At 33.7% G+C, this 20599-nt stretch overlaps 2 long non-coding RNA genes and 2 other non-coding genes across 5 annotated transcripts; 3 read left to right on the top strand and 1 right to left on the bottom strand.

The window, feature by feature from the left end:
* The first annotated feature begins 10716 nt into the window (after positions 1 to 10716).
* Positions 10717 to 10841, top strand: LOC147477565 (small nucleolar RNA SNORD14). Its single transcript, XR_015209920.1, has one exon. It is a non-coding gene; the product is annotated as a small nucleolar RNA SNORD14 (small nucleolar RNA).
* A 53-nt stretch (positions 10842 to 10894) lies between these two features.
* LOC147477564 (small nucleolar RNA Z103) lies at positions 10895 to 10993 on the top strand. Its single transcript, XR_015209930.1, has one exon. It is a non-coding gene; the product is annotated as a small nucleolar RNA Z103 (small nucleolar RNA).
* Positions 10994 to 11708: 715 nt separating this feature from the next.
* LOC147477563 (uncharacterized) lies at positions 11709 to 12373 on the top strand. The gene is made up of 2 exons (XR_015209155.1): positions 11709 to 12005; positions 12142 to 12373. It is a non-coding gene; the product is annotated as an uncharacterized LOC147477563 (long non-coding RNA).
* On the bottom strand, positions 12140 to 14966 carry LOC147477562 (uncharacterized). 2 transcript variants are annotated; one of them, XR_015209154.1, is made up of 5 exons: positions 14680 to 14966; positions 14543 to 14597; positions 13908 to 13985; positions 12748 to 12822; positions 12140 to 12666 (listed from the first exon to the last, which is right to left on the bottom strand). It is a non-coding gene; the product is annotated as an uncharacterized LOC147477562 (long non-coding RNA). The 2 variants fall into 2 exon arrangements; XR_015209153.1 differs by having other exon boundaries at positions 14543 to 14964.
* Between the last annotated feature and the right edge of the window lie 5633 nt (positions 14967 to 20599).

The following is a 20599-nucleotide window of genomic DNA, read 5'->3' as shown; positions in this document are numbered from 1 at the left end:
AAAATCAATCTATAATGAAAATGCAGCATTTATTACCAAGTAATGATTGAATAAGCAATAATAATGTCATACTAAACTTCTAAAACATTTACCTGAATCAAGTCAATAGCTCCTCATAAGGCACCCCCAACCATCCGGGAAATCGCCGAAGCTCCAAAGATCCAATGAGTTCCCACCATTCAGAGTAGTATCCCTACTGAATAGGCTATCCATTGAACCATCCCAACTTCACTCAAGATATGGGATTTGAAGAAACTTCATCCGAGACTCAAAATCGGATAGCTATTCGTAAAGATTCTTGGCAGATTTTCATTAACCGGCACCACAATCTCATAATTGGTATTCGTTTCTTTACTTGGGTTAGCATTATGCTCATTACTTACTATAACAGTTGAGAGGACATAGGTTATTTTTTGGAGTCTCAAGTTCCCGGTTTCCATCCAAATTGAATAATCGAGAGAGTTGCTCCCTTCAAGTAGAACACAATGTGTCTCCATCGCCAGGGGTAAAATATCGAATCCACTTTGATATTTCATTGAAGCTTAAATGACCAATAAACTCGACCACAAACCCAAAAGAGTCATCACTCATGTAGTTCATCAAACTAAAATCCTAATTAAACACCGCCTGCCGCAAGGTGTGGTTGCCGCCAGGTAGTGCTTTATGTGGATTTGCTTTCACAAATGAAGTTTGAGCAATGGGGAATTCTCTTGTGGGAAATTAACCTTAGCTTTGTTTCCACGGATCATGTGTGCCTCAAAGATCAAAAGCTCTTGCAGCTTCTTCAAGAGTGTAGAAGGCTCCAAGCCACACCCGACACCCTTCCCGGGTCTCTCGATCTCTATTGCCCATTTCCCCATGGACGATGTATGATACCTCTATAGTTTGTAATCGATACTTCCTTTTCCTCTTTATGGACTTCTCAACATATCCATTGAATTCCACATTTTTCGTGAGCAGCAGATGCTTCTACAGAATCGAAAAAAAAAAAATCAAATAAATTCATATACCGGGCACCCTTCTTACAAAACCCACGACTAACCATAACAATGAAACCACCCATGACCCCTTTAGTTTTGGCCAACGAAAAACAACTATGCATGATTGAGGGCTTGAACCGTGATAGGCTTGTCATTGGTAGTCTAATGCACTCTAATGCATTAAAGCAGTAAGAGGGTAAAGAGCATGTGACTTGTTGTAGAATCTTGATAAGGAAATACTTCACGCTGCTGAATAACTTCGGAATCTAATGCATATCTCCTACCAATTGAAAATCTTGGTAAAGGAAAATGTGTGTGTGACCGTAGACTCATGGGCACAAACACTCAACACTGAAATGTGATAATGAATGTGGCTAAAAATATGCATGCATTCTCTTACCTAGCCTATAAACCCCGGATAGAGGACATAAGTAACATCAAGTAACCAGCCCACCAAGTATAAATGGGATTTCTCATTTAAACATCCGTGATAGTGGCTAAATATAAATTTAGATCATGATGGTAGTCAAAATCTATGGCAATAGATGCAAAGTTTTCATTAATATTTTCACTAAGATGGTGGTATTTGATTAAGGGACCTTCTAATTTAAAAACAATGAGATCCCAACGTAAGTTCTAATCCAGAATTTTGTACCTTTTGGCTTTGCCAACATTACAACAGTATGCATTCTAGGTCATCTTGCACTAAACTTTCAACCATGAGTATCTAATTTGTACAAAATAAAATACAACAAAATTGCCAAGAATCCAAGATAAGTACCTTGCACTTTGCATAAGTCCTACATGAAGTTGCAGCCCGGCCTTAGATAGCAATCTTGAGAGTGACAAAGCTAATCTCATATTCTTTTTTGTGATATCCCGAACTTTGTTTGCCATCACTAACGGGATCCTATGGAATAGGGAGTAGTAGATACATTAAATCAACCACCAAACCAAAACGAAGAAACTGAAAGGGTATAACTTTGTTGTGAAATTCTTATAAAATCATTATAACCGATCAATGAAGATGAAAGTTGATAGATTAACATCGGGCATCTGAATGATTTAAAAGCTTTTATAGTTTCAACTAACATATAGATGAGCCCAAGATATTAGTCGATAAATATATAAGAGAAAGAGAAAGATGTGTACCCAAATGTAGCAGTTGAAACTCGTTGTCTTGAAATGTGAGGCTACCCGCAAGAGACGCACGGACATTGGAATAATCGTAAAGTTACAAGAAGCCAACAATTATTTCCATAAAAAAAAAAATGTTGACTAAAACAACCAACACATTCAAGAAGGCAAAATATAATGCATTGATCTCGATTCGAAGTTACCTTTAAGGAAACCCATGCCAAACACATTTAGAATCCTTTATAGCACATTAAAAGACAATCAGACCCTACAGAGAAGCCTTTTGTCTTTGTTTGATTAACATAATAATGCCAAAGTGTTAGAATATTCATTATACTTTGTGCCTTCAAATCATGGGTTTGTATGACTCCCTCAATTGCAAGGGAACTTCGAAAATAGAAAGCAAAAAGGAAATGAATTAAAGATGCTTGAATAACTTGGGTCAAGTTTGAAAGTAAAGTTGTGTAAGTTGTGACGGCAAAAAGTTCTTATTCTAATAAGCATCTCACTATCAAACATCTCCTCTAAGCCAACCAATTGGACGCAATTATATCATGGAACTAAAACTTGAGATTACCGAAAAATCAAAAGGGGATAGAAGAACGTACCTTTGAATTTTAAAGAAAAGAACGAAAACAATCCCGTAGCAATTGTTACAACCATATCAAAGGCAAAAAGACATAATTGTTGGAAAATTGCAGACTTATATTACAGGATTAAAGAATATTAGAAAACTAAAATGAACGAAAAGTATTACCTTTGATTTTGAAAATGGAAAATAGGGTTTAAATTTATGTTCATTGGTTGCAAAATGTTTGATTTGAACTTTCAAACTTAACGGGTTTTAATTGGGAATATAAGAAACCAGAGAAGACGAAACTAACGGGTTTTTTTTTTTAATTGGGAAACAGCGAAACGGTGTCTCTGTTTCTGAAGACGTTGAGTTTTATAGTCCTGGGAATGCTTTACATTACTGATTAACCCTTTAAGCGAAGAGCAAAAAGAAAATAGCTGTCCAACTTTCTGGTACCCTTTTGATTAAAAACTTTGGCCTAAAACCGGAAATACTACAACTAATTGAAAAAGCAAGTATCCGCCATTATACTGAGAATGTATCCGACTTTGGCCTATTCGGTTAAAGGTTTCATACTATCAAAATGTATCCGACTTTCTATCAAACATCTTTTTGCTCTATCTTTCTAAATACTGAGAATGCCCTTCTTTCTTGTCAAAATTTCATGTTAGTATCCTGCATGCTCATGGTTGCTCTATGTGTTTCTAACTATTGTGTAGTAGGGACCTGAATCCGCAACCTCATGGAGGTGCTTTTCCTAATAACCTAACGCGTGCCCTCGCTATATACCTCAAGTGTAATTATAAAGTAAATAGCCGAGAGAAAATATTCATGAGAGTTCTTCGATAGAGATTTACCTTGTTCTCCTTGATTCTCGCTCTTCCTTCTCACTCCCCGAGCCCGAGGTGTCGACATCGGCAGAGTCTTCAACGAAAGTGGCATCTTCTTTGTTCGCTTGAAGGGAGATAGGTACCCCACTTATACCTTAATATATATGCACTGCTGCTGATCCTTTGTTGATATGTCGATTCGCCAACCGTTCTTGATTAAAGCAAAGAATAAAATGGAATGAAAGGGAGGTTCCAATATGAAAAGTGATTAACTCATTAAAAACAGAAAACGAAAATACTTAATATGAAACAAAAATTACCTTAAACCCATTTCACATATTATCATTATCGGTGGAGATTTGTTATTAAAAATAGCGAAGAAGATGAACAATTAGAATAATAAGGCTAACAAATTTGGTTAAGCGTTTGTTTTTTATTTTTGGGTAATTTGCCCTGAAGCGGTGTGTCGGGTTTGAGTATTATTCGCGAAAACATAAAACGGTGTCTTGTTCGCTGAAAATGTCAAGACGTTGTGTTTTATAGGTCTGGAAATATAGTAAATTATATATATACCCTTTATCAGCAGAGCAAAAAGAAAGTGGTTGTCTAACTTTTCCGGTACCCTTCTCATTAAAAACTTTACTATAAAACCGGAAATACGAGAACTAATTGGAAAATCTGGTATCCGCTTTATATATATACTAGTTTTCGAACCCGTCCTACGAACGGATGTCGTTATATTAAATTATTTTAAAAAATATTAGCAACTATGCATAAGTATGAGATATGAATTTTTTTTTAATCACTCATTCAAATTAAAATGGAAGCAGCAGACATTGATAAAACCCATTAGTTAATCTTTGATTTTATTTTTCTAATATATATGATTAGAGTAATTTATCTGTTCAAAGATAAATGATTACATTTATTACTAAAAATATGATTCCATATATGTAAAAATGTCTACCTTTTATAAATGTAGTTAACAATTTATAAAATTTGGCTAATTGTAGACCATTAATTTTCACCATTTGTGATACTATATTTGGCAAGTTTAGAAATTTGTTATTTTTTATTATTATTTGTGACAATGTTTAGAATAGTTAGGAAATCATATCAACAAAAAATTAGCCTAATCCAAAACTTATAAATTCCCAAAATTATAAAAATTTGATAGGCAATATTGGGTCGTGACTGTAGTAATGGTAGATCTTCTTGGTCGTGTTGGACACTTGGAAGAAGGCTTAAACCTTGCAGCGACGATGCCTATCGAGGCGTGTTTGGAGCACTGTTTGGTGCTTGTTGGATCCATTGAAATCCTGATTAGAGAAAAAGGAGTTAGAAAGAAACCTGGCTGCAGCTTGATGGAAGCAGAGGATGGGATTATACATTAGTTATTTGCTGGTGACATTACGCACCCAAAGTCAAAAGAGTTCAATGAAGCACTGGATGATCTTTTACAGACATCATTTGGACTATTTACTACGACTGCTGGAATCCCCATTAGGATTGTAAAGAAACTCAGAGTGTGTGAGGATTTCCACACTGTGATGTGTGGTGCGTCTTGGATTATGAGGAGAGAGATTGTTGAGGGATAACATGATGTTTCACCATTTTCATAATCGATTGTGCTCTTGTGGTAATTTGTGGTGATTTAGGAGAGTTTATATAATGGAGTTGCAAAACTTCCCCGATAATACTAAAAAAATTTAGACATCTAAGAATGTTGCTGACTGCCTAATTCTTTCGCTCCCAATTGTGTGTTTTATTTTTAAAGATCATCTGGTATTTGGCATTAGAATACTGAAGGAGAAACTCACTATCTCATTAATATTTGGAAGACACTGTCCAGTATTTACATTGTTGAATGTTCAGGGCATCCACTTATTTACAATTACTCATTTCTTTTAGAAGGTCAGCAAACGAACTTGCAGTAGAAGGATGATGGTGTGTGCTTCGTGAATATTGATGTGTTTTCTTAGGATTTCTTTATCTATATTGGCGTATGGTTTCAATAGGTTATTGTTGAATGCTTCATGAATATTGATGTCTTTATATAGATTTTAATATGACAGCAGTTGTATAGCATAAGAATTCTGTTGTTGATCCATTAACTAATTCGTATTCATATCTATTAACTAATCCATATCCATATCCATATCCAATAACTAATACATATCAATTAACTAATCCATTAATGGCAACTATAGACACGTATATTCTGATTATGTTTGTGCATCTCGTTTAATTTGTTTTGTAAAAAGAACGGCAGGTTTACTTAGTTTAGTTACTTGATTATGATTATCAAAATAACGTACATATATATCCAATGCAATTTGTTAGTTTAACAATATGCAATAATCAAGTTTTGAAAATGTAAATTCGTGATCCGTTAATTTGGTATGCTTACTTTTTGGTTTGGGATCAAAGATGGTTAACCACTTATCCAGACAGTTTAGAGTTTAATTGATTAGCACAGCGCCACAGCAACAATAAGGTTGGCAAACGCAACAGCATTTGGCTGAATTCTGAAAAAGGATTCTTTGTGATCTATCACCTGCATTAGGTACATATAACTTGTGATTTTGTGAATGATTCGAGCAAACAAAACGTTTCATAATCAAGGCAACAACAAAGCCGTAGCAATCACATAGTAATTTAACATTCAAAAGATTGGTGAAATCCACCCTTACACTAAATCCTTCTACAAAAACAATTTGGAGCAATTGTGATAAGTTATTGTGAAGGCTTCTTGGAAGCTTCATTTTGTTATGCTTTTGATCCCGAACCGCCGCTAGCTTGCCGCGAATGATCATAGCAGCCCTTTCTTTGTACCCACCTTAACGATACAAAGAACTTTCATTGCACCGTACCACTTTGGCAAATACAGCTAATCCACCGCAAATATAGCCTTAGAGCAACTATTGGTTTTACCTCCATTTTTCTTCTAATACCTACGACCACAAATCTTCAACAGGGTTAGGATGGCATATGACATGGACCCAGTTCACTGAGAACATAATAGACTTGAAAGCATGAATGTAAATCAATATCAATATCGGTCTAAACTTTTTACCCATTATTTTCGAAAACAGAAGATCACATGTTCATTATTTTTGAATGCATGAATGTAAATCAATATCAATATCGGGCCTAAACTTTTTACCCATTATTTTCTCAAAAAGAAGATCACATGTTCATTACAAAACCAACAATGTTTCAAAAATAAGTTTACAAAGTGAGAATTCTTTGTCACAATTCATAACACGATTAGCATTCTCGGACGGGAGTCTCTTTGTCACAATTCATAACACACCGCATACCACGGGACCGGGAGTCCTAAGCATGATCTTCGAGGGACTTTGGGAAAAAAAAAATATTTCCTCGTATTGAGTTAGATATATAGACATAGTACCGGCATTTCCACCAAGAAGAATAACTGCAGCGAGTCAATGGATGCATTCGCGTTTTAATTAGCCGGATCAAGATCGGGGGTATGTTGGTGCATCCGATTGCACGACTATTGCTATTGCTAAGCTGTCCCGTGATATGTACTCCAAACCGTAAGTCGACAAATCCAAAAACAAACTCAACAAAGATTTTATAACTATAATTTGACTGAATCGGACTTCAATCATTGCATTAAAAATGTTAGAAAATTAACAATATTTTCAATTGTCAAAGACAAATGCTTACTTCTTACGTCCTGGTCTACCACTTCCACTGCCGTTCCCAAGCTTTGCATTGCCATCAACTCCTACGGCCAATGCACCAGTCGGCTCTATCCCAGCATCTGTACCTTCAAGTGTGCCTCCATCCACCTTAGGACCTTTACAAACACCTTTTTTGATGATGCCACCCTCGGCTATGAACCAGTCTTCTCCTTTGGCACCTAAGCAAACAGTTGGGCCAATAGGGCCAACACCTTACCGATCAATAGTAGGGTCTACTCTAGTTCCTTCACAACAATCTGGTGATTTCACTTTTCAACCTCTTGGGTCGCCTGTAGATTTCTCGACGGTTTCGGCCGAAAGTGAACAAGCTGTTAAAAGGTTCATCAATGCAACTAAATAGAAAAGGTCAGCCTCGCCGGACAATCTTATCGGCCAGCTATGCAGAATTCAGAACAACAGCTTGTCATGCAAGGGTTTCCGTGTACTCACCGAGGAATCAGCGCTTCAATGGGTCACTCAAAAGATCATTGACTTGACCAAGTCACCTGATTTTGTTGTCTGGATTGACATTAAGGATAACATGTCGTCTTGATGCGTTAATGTGACGTACATCACAAAAAATTCACCCGAGATATTGAATCCATTGTGGACATGCTGGTGGATTATGTTTATGAAAGCTCGATTGATAAACAATGTTTACTAAAAACATTAATGAGGAAACTATACATCTCGAGACCGATCAAGTTGAAATTGAACTCTAATACATACTGCTATTTCATGTTTTTAATTCAATTATTTCTGATTTAATATTTAAAAAAGATGATGGAAAGCGATGCCACACACTTCCAACACATACCACGAAGCTGCAAAAACATATATTTGGTTGGAAACAGTTAATATTGATACTTCCAAATTTTATCCGGTAACAAAAGCTTTAACTTTCATAGCTAAAGGTGGTACTAACCAACTCCAACATCTTCATGGTGCTCTAAATGCATGTAAGCCTCCAAAGGTGCAGAGTAACCATGGATCAATGAGAAAGTCCGCAATGGGAGGCAGCTAGTATGAGACCAAGAACAACATGTCCGACGACCTTAGCAACTGTTTCCACAAAGAGTGAAACAATAAGCAACTATATATTGGGTTCAAAAGAAATATCTTAAAAATCTAGGAAAACCTCACCGTCATAGTCGGGGATGTCAAATTTGGAGCATACTTATCCCGAGAGAAATCAGGAAAAGACTCAATGACAAATGCAGCAGTACCTACACAAAATGAGCGGTATATGGGATAGAGAAACCCGCAATATGAACGAATGCAAAAATAGTAAACTATAAATCATTTTGTTTCTCACATCTTGCCTATCAAATGTCACAGCACAGTTCAAGGATCACTTAAACATTGCAGTCATAAGGTTATGCTTCGTTTCTTAAAGGAGGGGCGATCAACTGGATTGTCCGGGCATAATGTGTGTCTATTGACATACCATATAACTAAATCATATACTAAATGATATGAGAACAATGTCGATGCTCCCTCTTCGCCACTTTTTTATTTTACTATTGTATTTTCTCTTACGATATTGAAAAGAAAAAAAAAGAAAACAACTCAAGTACTTTGAAAGTGGTATCCGCAAATTCAAATAGCACTACACCGATTGGTTAATAAAAGACAAAGTTAAAAGACGCTAACATTAGTGCCGAATCTTTGGACCTGTAACCGGATTTATATTACAAAAGTCTCGTTTATTTTTTTTGTTTGAAATACTTAAAAAGAAAAGCCCAATATAAACAGCCCAAAATGAAATAAAACCACCGAACTCTTTTTTTTTTTCATTTCATTTCTTTTTTTCATTTCTCAGAGGTGATTTACTTGAGGCTTATTCCACTCTCTTTCGTTGTCCTCAATAAGGTGATTTTTCATTCTCTTCAAATCTAATTAGAAACCCTAGTTTTATCATTATATCATTATATTCTCCTCAAATCGAATTGTTAAATTCATTGATTTTGTTGATTTGAATAATTTTGATTTAGTTATCTTATTTACCTGAATTTTAACATTGATTTGAGAAATATTTTTGAATGAGTGATGCTTTTGTAAATATTTTTGGTATTTTTGAATAATCGATGCCAATGCTATGATGTGTTATTTACTTATTTCACAACAAATCATGTTATGTTGGGCTACTTTATGAATTGGTTTGAAGTTCAGGGTTAAGGAACCCTATTTCTTGTTCCCTATGGTACAGTACTATCAACCTTTGACCATTCAACAATGAGGACACCACATGTGGATGAGGATTTACACCTAAAACCTAGGCGGGAGTGACATAGTTCCAGGAATATTAATTATAAGAAGCAAGTTTGATGTGTTACCGAGTGGAAGGCACACATATTATGAGGCGGGATTCTCTTCCTCTCGGGTTTAATTGTATCCCTCAACATGTCGTCAAGCCAATGAACTAGCTAGATAACTGATAAGTAGCAACAGCTTGAGCTCAAACGTTAAAGGCGTGTACGTGCAGGATCTTACACTTAATATGTGACAATGCAGCAGGAATAATGGTGACACTAGCCGAGAGCATAAACTTCTAGCTATTAGTAAACGCCGGTGGTGAGTGCGGCTCTCCCCCCCCGGCTTTTTGCTTCCGGGCTGAAAACAGATCGGAAAATTTCACATCTATATAGGAAAATGTCACATCTATATAAACTTCAAGATCTGTTAGCAATGTCAGCATTTCATATCATGTGATAAAACAATTTGCATTTATTTACAACCATTTAGTGAAGAGTAGTACTACAGTACTGACCATTAGTTAGTGCTTGCTTGTATCTGTATGGTAACAAGATATAAGTGATTTTAGATTCAAATTTAAGACATAAATGAAGTATTGAAATCAAAAGAATTATGGTTGAGGAAAGGAGCTAATCTTGTGTTTTTACCTTTGTTATCAAATTTAAGACAACTTATTCGCTAATCTGAAAATGACTTATTTATTTTTGGTTTTTCCAATACCATGTTATTTGTGATAGTGTGATGTTTATGCTTATACATGCTGTGGCTAAGAAACTTCCAACAGTTGACATTGTAATCCGGCAGGCTTGTATTGTGTAAATTAATAGGATAATCAGAATTATTCTTACACCGATACACAATGTCAAAAACTAGCGTAACATAACATTCATGCTCTACGAGATTTATTTGTTGATATCGTTGTTGTCCTTTGATATTATTTGTTTATAATTGCATTTATTATGTCCACTTATCTGTTAATTTGAGAGTGTCTGGTCTGTTTCATCTTTTGTATCCTCACTACAACACATCTTTTGTGTCCTCAATAGGCATTTAGATTTGAGTTTCAGAGTTTGAATTCTTTTCAAGGCATCTCTATACCTGAATTCTTTGGTTCATATCGAAAAAGAGATCGAAAGATCTGTGATTTTTTTAAACTTATTATTAGTCCTTTTCATTCTGAGTGCATTGCTTATTACCATTGTGAATATTGATTGTGGAAAAACAGTAGTCAATGATGATAAATCTAAGGCTTGTTTCTCAGAAACATTCGCAGTTGCCGACTAAGAGCTTTCGCCTTTCACCGGGCTTGAGAGTTAATGCTGCTTTATTCCTTCCTTGGATGTCTGAGACTTTATTGTGTTATTATAACTTGTTATTATTGTTTAGTTTGTTAAAAAAAGTATGATGGAAGTGATGATCCTTTCCCCAGCTTATCGACAATGATTATACTATGCGTTTAAATTTCTCTTTTTAGAGATCTATCAAGCCAGGACTCTGATCCATCAATTATGATTTTACTGTAATTGAATTGTATATGGTATTGGTTAGCTAAGGAATTAGTATATGTGTAGACAATGTTGGTGATGATTAGTGTCATGTGTTAATTAATGTACAGCATTTGTTACTGGTCAGTGTAATTTTTTATATTACATGTGAAATGTAGGAATCGACTAGAATAATGTTTAATATTGACATAAAAAATGTAATTTGGAATGTAGGCCACACGGCATTGAGTAGTGTAATTCTTGATATGGGCGTAACAAATAAATTTAGTAATGCATGACTTTTGAGTTAATTAATTCATGTTTTAGCTATAGTACTTAGTTTTAGTAAGTCTAATGTGTCTGATTTTTTGTTTTTTTTAATTTGTTTTTCAAATTTGCACATTGAGGTTCTATTAAGTTGATTGGGTAGAGTTCAAATGATCAATGAAAATAGCCAATGATGACAGTTTCAAGGCTTGTTTCTCAGAAACATTCGCAGTGGCCGCCTAAGAGCTTTCGCCATTTAGTAAACTTGATCTTTCCTTACTATGCTGGCACAGTTAATAACCTCAGTGGTCTAAGTTAACTCTGTTACTGGTGGAGTTACTATGGCTTGAGCCACTACATTAACTGGATTTACATACGGGGGGAACTACTATGTCTTGAGTTGTTTGTAATAGTTGGGTTTCTCCTAACCCGATTAGTTCTCTGCCGCCGGGGGGCTCTCAATCGAAGGTACACTCCTTGGAGCAACAAAGCATTCTTGAGGTGGTAGGTCGAACTGAAGGACATTTTGAATCTTTATGGGATGTTTCCTAGTTCAGTTGGAAATATGACCTCACTTGTTAATCTCGATTTGTTTTTTAACGACATTGAAGGTGGAATTCTTAGCTCCATTGGTTACCTCCGCAACCTAAAAAGTTTGAACATGTTTGGTAATAGCTTGACAGGGGAGTTGCCAAAGTTTCTTCTGAAGACCAAGAGCTGCATCTCTGCAAGTCCTTTGCATAGTATGATGTACTTAAGATTGAGTACGTAGAAGACAGAAATCAAGAAAATTGATTGTCCTTTAAATTCTGGTCACTCCTATAGATCATAAACTTATTTGATGAAGTAACTGGATTTGGCTGTTGAAGTTATTAATCTAAAATGTTGCTTGTGAATCAGGTGAAGAAAATGGCAATGCGTGCAATTAGCAAGTTGTGGAGGATTTGTGCATTTAGTGAGCTGTGGAGGATTTAGATCGAGGCAACTAGCAAAGCGAAACTTAGTAGGAAAATAACATTTTTTATTCTTGTAATAGGTGATTCAATTAGCTCAATACTAGGTGATTGAACTACATACAAAACAAATGTTCTGGAATGCTCATTTTGATATGCATATAATATTTTAGTGTTTATTTGGAAGGTTACTGCAGGGTTATTGGTTACAGGAAATCTCTAGTGAGCCTGAACAATCAAGTTTTTGTGTTATTTTTTTAAAAAAAACCCAAAACTATAAAAAGACACACAATGAAGCGTCATTTTACAAGGCAATTTGGTGAGCCAGACGACACTTTTGTATGCGTCTTTTAAAATAAAAGACAGCCCAATAAACGGGTCACAATCCGACACTTTGCCTGTGTCGTTCTTTATGAGAAAAGACACACCAGAATGTGTCTTTCCCCTACAATTCTGTTGTAGTGTAGGAAGCCTGCCAAAGTGCAAACATTAGTAAATATTTACTGTCAAGGAATTCACCCATATTAAAAAGAAATTATATCAGAGTGCAAACCTCTAAAGATGCCAAGTACTTTGTCTCATTGTGGCGAATAATGTTTGCTATGGAAACCGCACAATCTTCGGGTGACTGAAAGTAAATGTTAATGTCAGCCCTATATAGTTCAAGATTTTAGCACTTTAGAGTTTAGACACAGTAACAGGAGGGGGAGGGGGAGGGGAACAAAGCGTCTAATTTATAAGAAAATGATTGGTTGTACATGATTTTCTGTTCATCAAATATCAAAACCAAAGAGGAAAATATGCACTTGATGAGTCAAGTACAAACAAAGGAGGAAGAAAAGCATTATTGAAACACATGGGGGAAGCATAGGAAAAGGTCAAACCCAACTGTTCTAGATATAAGTTTTTCTTCACTGGTCATGTAAAGTTAAAACCACTTTGTAGTGCTGGATTGTTCAAAATGTTATTAAACTAAAAGCTATTATAAATACAGAAATACTGAACTATGTCATCCATCTGAGTATACTAAATACTCTCAAAGATTATTATGGTTCCAAATTCCATCTTAAACTGTCACATCTGTTCATGAAAAAGACATCCAAATTTTAGCTTTCTCTCACAGTTGTAGTTTTTTTTAGTATCGAAATTGTATTTGTCTTTCCCTTTGTTGTATCTGAGTGGGATATCACATCCTACGAAGTTTGAATTTATGATTATATATATACACATCACATTTTACCGATAAAAAAGAAAAGAAAAGATATATCCAAATTCATTACCGTGAATACAATTACTATTTAACGTTCCTTTTTGCAGTATCCTGATCAAGAAAGTAGAGCAAAGTTGGTTTCTTTTAAATTGATTTATTCAGTTCAAATCTTTATGCTCGCTCCATAGCGGCAACCTACATCAAGTGAACAACATTTGTCTTGTGCTGTAATTTGCTTGTTTTGTGTTTTGATATCACACTCTAAGGATGTGTTCGACCACCCAACTAAAAAAATGTGCTTCTTAAGAAAAATATAGTGCGAGAACACCACAATCAGCCAGAGACTCTCTCAAAGGTTCAGTAATCAGTAGTCTTTTAAGTTCGATACATAACGTAGATGTTCTACTCATTTTTTGTCTTTTAACAGCAAGAACAGTACATGATAGTATTGTAATATACATATTTCTGTTATGTGAAAAATGTTGGTGGTTGGATGACATAACCTGTAACATAGTTGAATCCTTGCATTCATGGTTAGCATCTAGCTGCACATTTCCTTCTTCAAAGTAATGGGCCCCCACCTGAATGAAACCAAATCATCAATTTTCGTTTATGATTCAGTGCATGTGAATGCTATCCACATGCAAATGCCAACACATGATTCATCCATGAATATGATACCATCTCATGACTTGTGTAAATTGCATTTTCTTATACCATGACACCAAGATTAGTGTGAAGGCAGTACACCTGCAAAGTACCTCTAAAGGCTCTAAGTTCAATTATTTGCAAATCATCCTTGAACTCAATTTTCCAAATTGAGCGCCAACTTCCATTGTTGTGCAGTGCACAAAAGGGTTAGAATCCGAGTAAATCGTTGAATCTATAATATGCAAGGATGGTTTTTTACTGCAATAGTAAGTGATGACCTAGACAGACCTTAGAACAAAATGACATATTGGACCAAAATATGTCTCCAAAGCTGATATTCTTAAAAGAAAAATTGGTATAAACACTGGTATAGAGAACAAATAATACGAAAAGAAGATCTGAAAAATAAGAAGTCCAGCAGTGTTATTGCATACTGCATGGGTAACAGAAATCCCAAGTCTAACATATCAACATGAAAGAAACTCACCTTTACCAGAATTATTTAATCTAATAAGGCGAGTTTCATGCCTCAAGGAACCGACCTATTCAAGAAACACACATTAAAAATCTTTATAATCAGTTTCATCGAAAAGAAAAAAAAAACAAAGTAATCACAAACTTAACGAAAATCCCAACTATAGCAGCTGTCCCTTGAATCGTGAAAGTAATCTTTATATAGTTTGGGGTTTTCGGAGTGGAGGACGTGAAATTGAATCGTGGGTTTTTCCAGATATCTATCGCCCAGTTTTTTTAAGAGTTTGGGCAGCCAAAGTTCAAGGTTATAGAGTTTGGGGTTTTCGGAGTGGATGGCGTGAAATTGAATCGTGGGTTTTAGCTCTCCCTATTTTATCGTAATTAGTTTTGCCCACGTGGACACTCTCAAAACTCTCCCTCAATTGATGAGGGGAGAGCTATAATATATACTAGATTTTGGACCCGGGCATACGCCCGAGATCTATTAAATATTTTGTGTGTTGAAAAGGCTTTACGAAATGTCTCGCACAAATTATCGAATCAGAATATATTTTTATTGAAAATAAATCGAAAAACGTTAATGACCAATGATTATGGTACATAAGAACTTAGAAACTAAGGGATCAAATTGAGATAGCCTATTCACTTTGTGGTTTAGGATATTAATCCGTAATTTTCAAATAGAATTATCTTTAAACTCGATCTAAAGCTTATATAATAGTTTTATTAGATTTATGGTGATTTAGCGACAAATTTTCGAATCGAATATATATTTTTATTGAAAATAAACCGAAATATGTTAATGAGCAGCGATTATGGTGCATAAGTACTTGGAAACTAAGAAATCAAATTGAGATAGCCTATTCACTTTGTGGTTTAGGATATTAATCCGTAATTTTCAAATAGAATTATCTTAAACTCGATCTAGCTTGTATAATAGTTTTCTTAAATTTATGGTGATTTAGCGACAAATTTTTGAATAAGAATATATTTTTATTGAAAATAAACCGAAATACGTTAATGAGCAACAATTATGGTGCATAAGTACTTGGAAACTAAGGGATCAAATTGAGATAGCCTCTTCACTTTGTGGTTTAGAATATTAATCCATAATTTTCAAATTATCTTAAACTCAATCTAGCTTGTATAATAGTTTTATTAGATTTATAGTGATTTAGCGGTAAATCATCACCGTTCGGCTTACTAATGTGTACAAATCACTAAAACAGATTGATTGTTTCCATATCCTCAAAGAATACACTACTCCCACTTAAAAAGATTATCACATGAACGTGTCCTACGAACGGGTGTCGTTATATTAAATTATTCTAAAAAATATTAGCAACTATGCATAGCTATGAGATATGAAAATTATATTAATTACTCATTTAAATTTCTTGCACCACTCTCTATAAAAAAGAAGCACCAAAACTTGATAAAACTCATCGACTTCTTTTTATTGTTAGGTTTAATAATAAAAGTTTGATTGAAGTTTTGTGAGAATACCTAATGTAGCGAAGATAATATTGAAGCTACTTGAATAGCAAGGCATTCTCAATCACAATAAAAGAATTATAATAAACACTACTTAAAATGCAAAACTATATTTGTTGAGACATTTATTCTCCTTACATATAATACAAATATGTTTTAGGGTTATTAGTTCAATGCATTTGCATCAAATTTCTGATTTTCCATTAATTATTATTTGAGGTTAGTTTAATGTAGTACGTTGCATCCAGTTTCCAATTTCTCATTAATTATTCTTTGAGATTAGTTCAATGCAGTTGCATCAAGTTTCTAATTTTCCATTAATTATTATTTGAGGTTAGTTCAGTGCAATTGCATCCACTTTATGATTTCCCGTTAGTTATTCATTAAGGTTAATTCAGTACAGTTGCATCCAGTTTTCGATGTTTCGTTAATTAGTCTTTGAGATTAGTTCATAGCATTTGCATCCAAATTCCAATCACCCATTAATTACTTTTTTAGGTTAGTTCAATATATCTGCATCTAGTTTCTGATTTCCCGTTAATTGTTGGTTAGTTCGATAGTTTACAATTTCTATACAGTTTGCATACATGTAAGAGTCTGTTTTTATAAACTCACTTTCGTTTTGGGTTCCTAATTATTCATAATTACTCATGTGAGAAGGCTAAAAAAATGGACATTTATGCTTTGATTGAGGTCAATGCGATGTAGTTACATCCGACTTCCGATTTCTAGTTAACTATTTTTTTAGGTTATTTCAATGCATTTGCATCCAATTTCTGATTTCCCACTACTTAATCTTTGATTTTAGTTTAATGCAGTTGCATCCAATTTTTGGTTTTCTGTTAATTATTCTTTGAGGTTAGTTCAATGCAGTTGTATCCAACTTCCGATTTTATGTTAATTGTTCTCTGAGGTTAGTTCAATGCATTTGCATCAAGTTTCTGATTTACCGTTAATTATTTTTTTAGGTTAGTTCAATGCAGTTACATCAAATTTATATTTTCCCGTTAATTATTAATTTAGGTTAGTTCAGTGCAATTTCATCCATTTTTCAATGTTTCGTTAATGAGTCTTTGAGATTAGTTCATTGCATTTGGATTCAGTTTTCGATTTCCCATTAATAACTCTTTAAAGTTAGTTCAATACATCTGCATCTAGTTTCTGATTATTTATACTTCGAGGTTAGTTCGATACAATTATATCCGGTTTCTAATTTCCCGCTAACTATTCTTTGAGGTTTTTCAATACATTTGCATTTAATTTTAGATTTCCCACCAATTATTCTATGAGGTTAGTTCAATGCAGTTACATTCGGTTTTTTATTTTATGTTAATTATTTTTTGAGTAAAGTTCAATGCATTTGCATCCAGTTTCCGGTTTCCCATTAATTATTATTTGAGGTTTGTTTGATATATTTGCATACCGTTTCCGATTTTCCGTTAAATATTTTTCAAGGATTTGCATCCAATTCCTAATTTCCCGTTAATTATTCTTTGTCGTTAGTTTAATGCAATTTGTATAAAGTTTCGATTTCCGTTAATCACTCTTTTTGAGCTCAGTTATGTATTTGAATCCAATTTCTAATTTCCTTATAATTATCCAATATGGTGTGTAATACCAATTTCTACTGATCCATCTGTAGTGTCATTGCAAACATGACATAAAAAGTAAATTATGCTTAATTTACTATGTGAGATCATCGAAGATTATCCAGTTCCCAATTTCTCTCTAATTATTCTTTAAATTATGCATGGCTCACTATGTGGAATCTTCAAAGATTATCTATGAACGGGTGTTGTTATATTAATTATTCTGAAAAGTATTTGCAAATATGCAGAACTATTATATATATTAACATTATATTAATCACTCAACCAGATTTCTTATAACGTGAAAATCTCACTCTCCATTAAAAAAAAATGAACTCACCTTTGATAAAACTCTTCAACTTCATTTTGTTGTTTAATAATAGAAGTTTGATTGAAGTTTTGTGATATTGCCTAATAAGGCGAAGTTCATATATATTGGACTACTTTGAATAGCAAGGAGTTCCCAATCATACGGAAAGAGATAAGATAAACACCATTTTAAGTGTAAAACTATACTTATCGAGACATTCCCACAACATATAACCCAACTATGTTTTGAGGTTAGTTCAATGTATTTGCATCCAGTTTACGATTTTCCGTTATTTATATTTTGAGGTTAGTTCAAGTGCGGTTGCATCTAATTTCCAATTCCGTTATTTATTTTTTGATATCGGGTTCAATGCGGTGCATCATCGGTTTATGATTTTCGTTAATTATTCTTTTTTCGGTAGTTCAATACATTTGCATCCAATTTCTAATTTCTTGGTAATTGTTCTTGAGGTTAGTTCAATGCATTTGCATCCCTTTACGATTTCCGTTAATTATTATGTGAGATTAGTTTAATGCATTTGCATCCCGTTTTAGATTTCGTTTATTATTTGATAAAGTTGCATTTGCATCTAGTTTCGATTTCCGTTAATTATTGTTTGAGGTTAGTTCAATGAATTTGCAACCGGTTTTCGAATTTCTTGGTAATTGTTCTTGAGGTTAGTTCAATGCATTTGCATCCCTGTTCGATTTCCGTTAATTATTATGTGAGATTAGTTTAATGCATTTGCATCCTGTTTTAGATTTCTCATTTATTATTTGATAAAGTTGCATTTGCATCTAGTTTCCGATTTCCCGTTAATTATTGTTTGAGGTTAGTTCAATGAATTTGCAACCAGTTTCCGAATTTCTTGGTAATTGTTCTTCGAGGTTAGTTCAATGCATTTGCATCCTGTTTCTGATTTCCCGTTAATTATTATGTGAGATTAGTTTAATGCATTTGCATCCTGTTTTAGATTTCTCGTTTATTATTTGATAAAGTTGCATTTGCATCTAGTTTCCGATTTCCCGTTAATTATTGTTTGAGGTTAGTTCAATGAATTTGCAACCAGTTTCCGATTTCTTGTTAATTATTTCTTGAGGTTTTGTATCCAGTGTATTTTTTTAGATTAGTTCAGTGCAGTTGCATCCGGTTTCCGATTTCCCGTTAATTATTTTTTAACATTAGTTCCACGCATTTGCATTATGTTTCCAATTTATAAATAATTTTTCTTTGAGGTTAGTTCAATGCAGTCGCATCTAGTTCCCGATTTCCTGTTAATTTAATCTTTGAGGGTTAGCTCAATGCATTTGCATCCAGTTTCTGATTTTCCGACAATTATTTTTTGATGCTAGTTTGATGTATTTGCATCCACATTTTGATTTTCCGTTAATTATTCTTTGAGGTTAGTTTAATGCAGTTGTATCCATATTCCGATTTTCTATTAATTACTTTTTAAGATTAGTATAATACTTGCATTTGCATCCAGTTTTCGATTTTTCGTTAAATATTATTTGAGGTTAATTCGATACATTTGCATCCAGTTTTCGGTTTTCCATTAATTGTTTGTTGACGTTAGTTTCATTCAGTATTATACATATTTTAAAATATTTGTCATTATTACTTTACCGTTATTTTTTTTTTTTTTTCTATTATATATTTTGTGATGTTATTTTTTGTATAATTGTTTTTAACTATTTTTTGAGGCCCTTTTAAGGATATATTCAAAATAACTCAGTATTTTATCATAGACACTAAAATTGTATGATTTGTAATAGGGAATTAGTTTATACAAATCACCTATTTTTTAGCAATTTTTTTTTTATTTGATCTAATATATAAGAATTGGAACACTAAAAGTGTCTGATTCGTAATAGGAAATTACCTTTTATAAATCACCAATTTTTTAGCATTTTTTATTTATTTGATCAAATATATAAGAATTGGAAATATTCTCAAACTCTCTAAATATAAGAATTATAAATACTTTTGTTTGATTCGTAATAGGAAATTACCTTTTACAAATCATCTATTTTTTAGCAATTTTTATTTGATCAAATATATAAGAATTGGAAATACACTCAAACTCTTCAAAGAGGTTCCATGTACATGAGATTGTAAGCTATTAGAAAAGACTATCTTTCATATTATAGTACCACAGAGAAAAAACTAACTCTCATATTAGAGTGCCACATAGGAGAGAGAAAATCCTCCATGAGAAGTCTCTGCTTTAGTATATCCACTAGATTTTGGACCCGGGCATACGCCCGGGATCTATTAAATATTTTGTGTGCTGAAAAGGCTTTATAAAATGTCTCACACAAATTTTCGAATCAGAATATATTTTTATTGAAAATAAATCGAAATATGTTAATGAGCAGCGATTATGGTGCATAAGTACTTAGAAATTAAGAGATCAAATTGAGATAGCATCTTCACTTTATGGATATTAATCCATAATTTTCAAATAAAATTATCTTAAACTCGATCTAGCTTGTATAATAGTGTTTTTAGATTTATGGTGATTTAGCAGCAAATTTTTGAATCAAAATATATTTTTATTGAAAATAAACCGAAATATGTTAATGAGCAGCGATTATGGTGCATAAGTACTTGGAAACTAAGGGATCAAATTGAGATAGCCCGGCAGATTATGGTGTATAAGTACTTGGAAACTAAG

This window comes from Coptis chinensis, chromosome 9 (assembly GCF_015680905.1).
Source record: "Coptis chinensis isolate HL-2020 chromosome 9, ASM1568090v1, whole genome shotgun sequence".
In the NCBI taxonomy this organism is placed as follows: Eukaryota; Viridiplantae; Streptophyta; class Magnoliopsida; order Ranunculales; family Ranunculaceae; genus Coptis; species Coptis chinensis.
The sequence above is the reverse complement of the archived record's forward strand: the minus strand, read 5'-3'. Positions and strand labels throughout refer to the sequence as shown.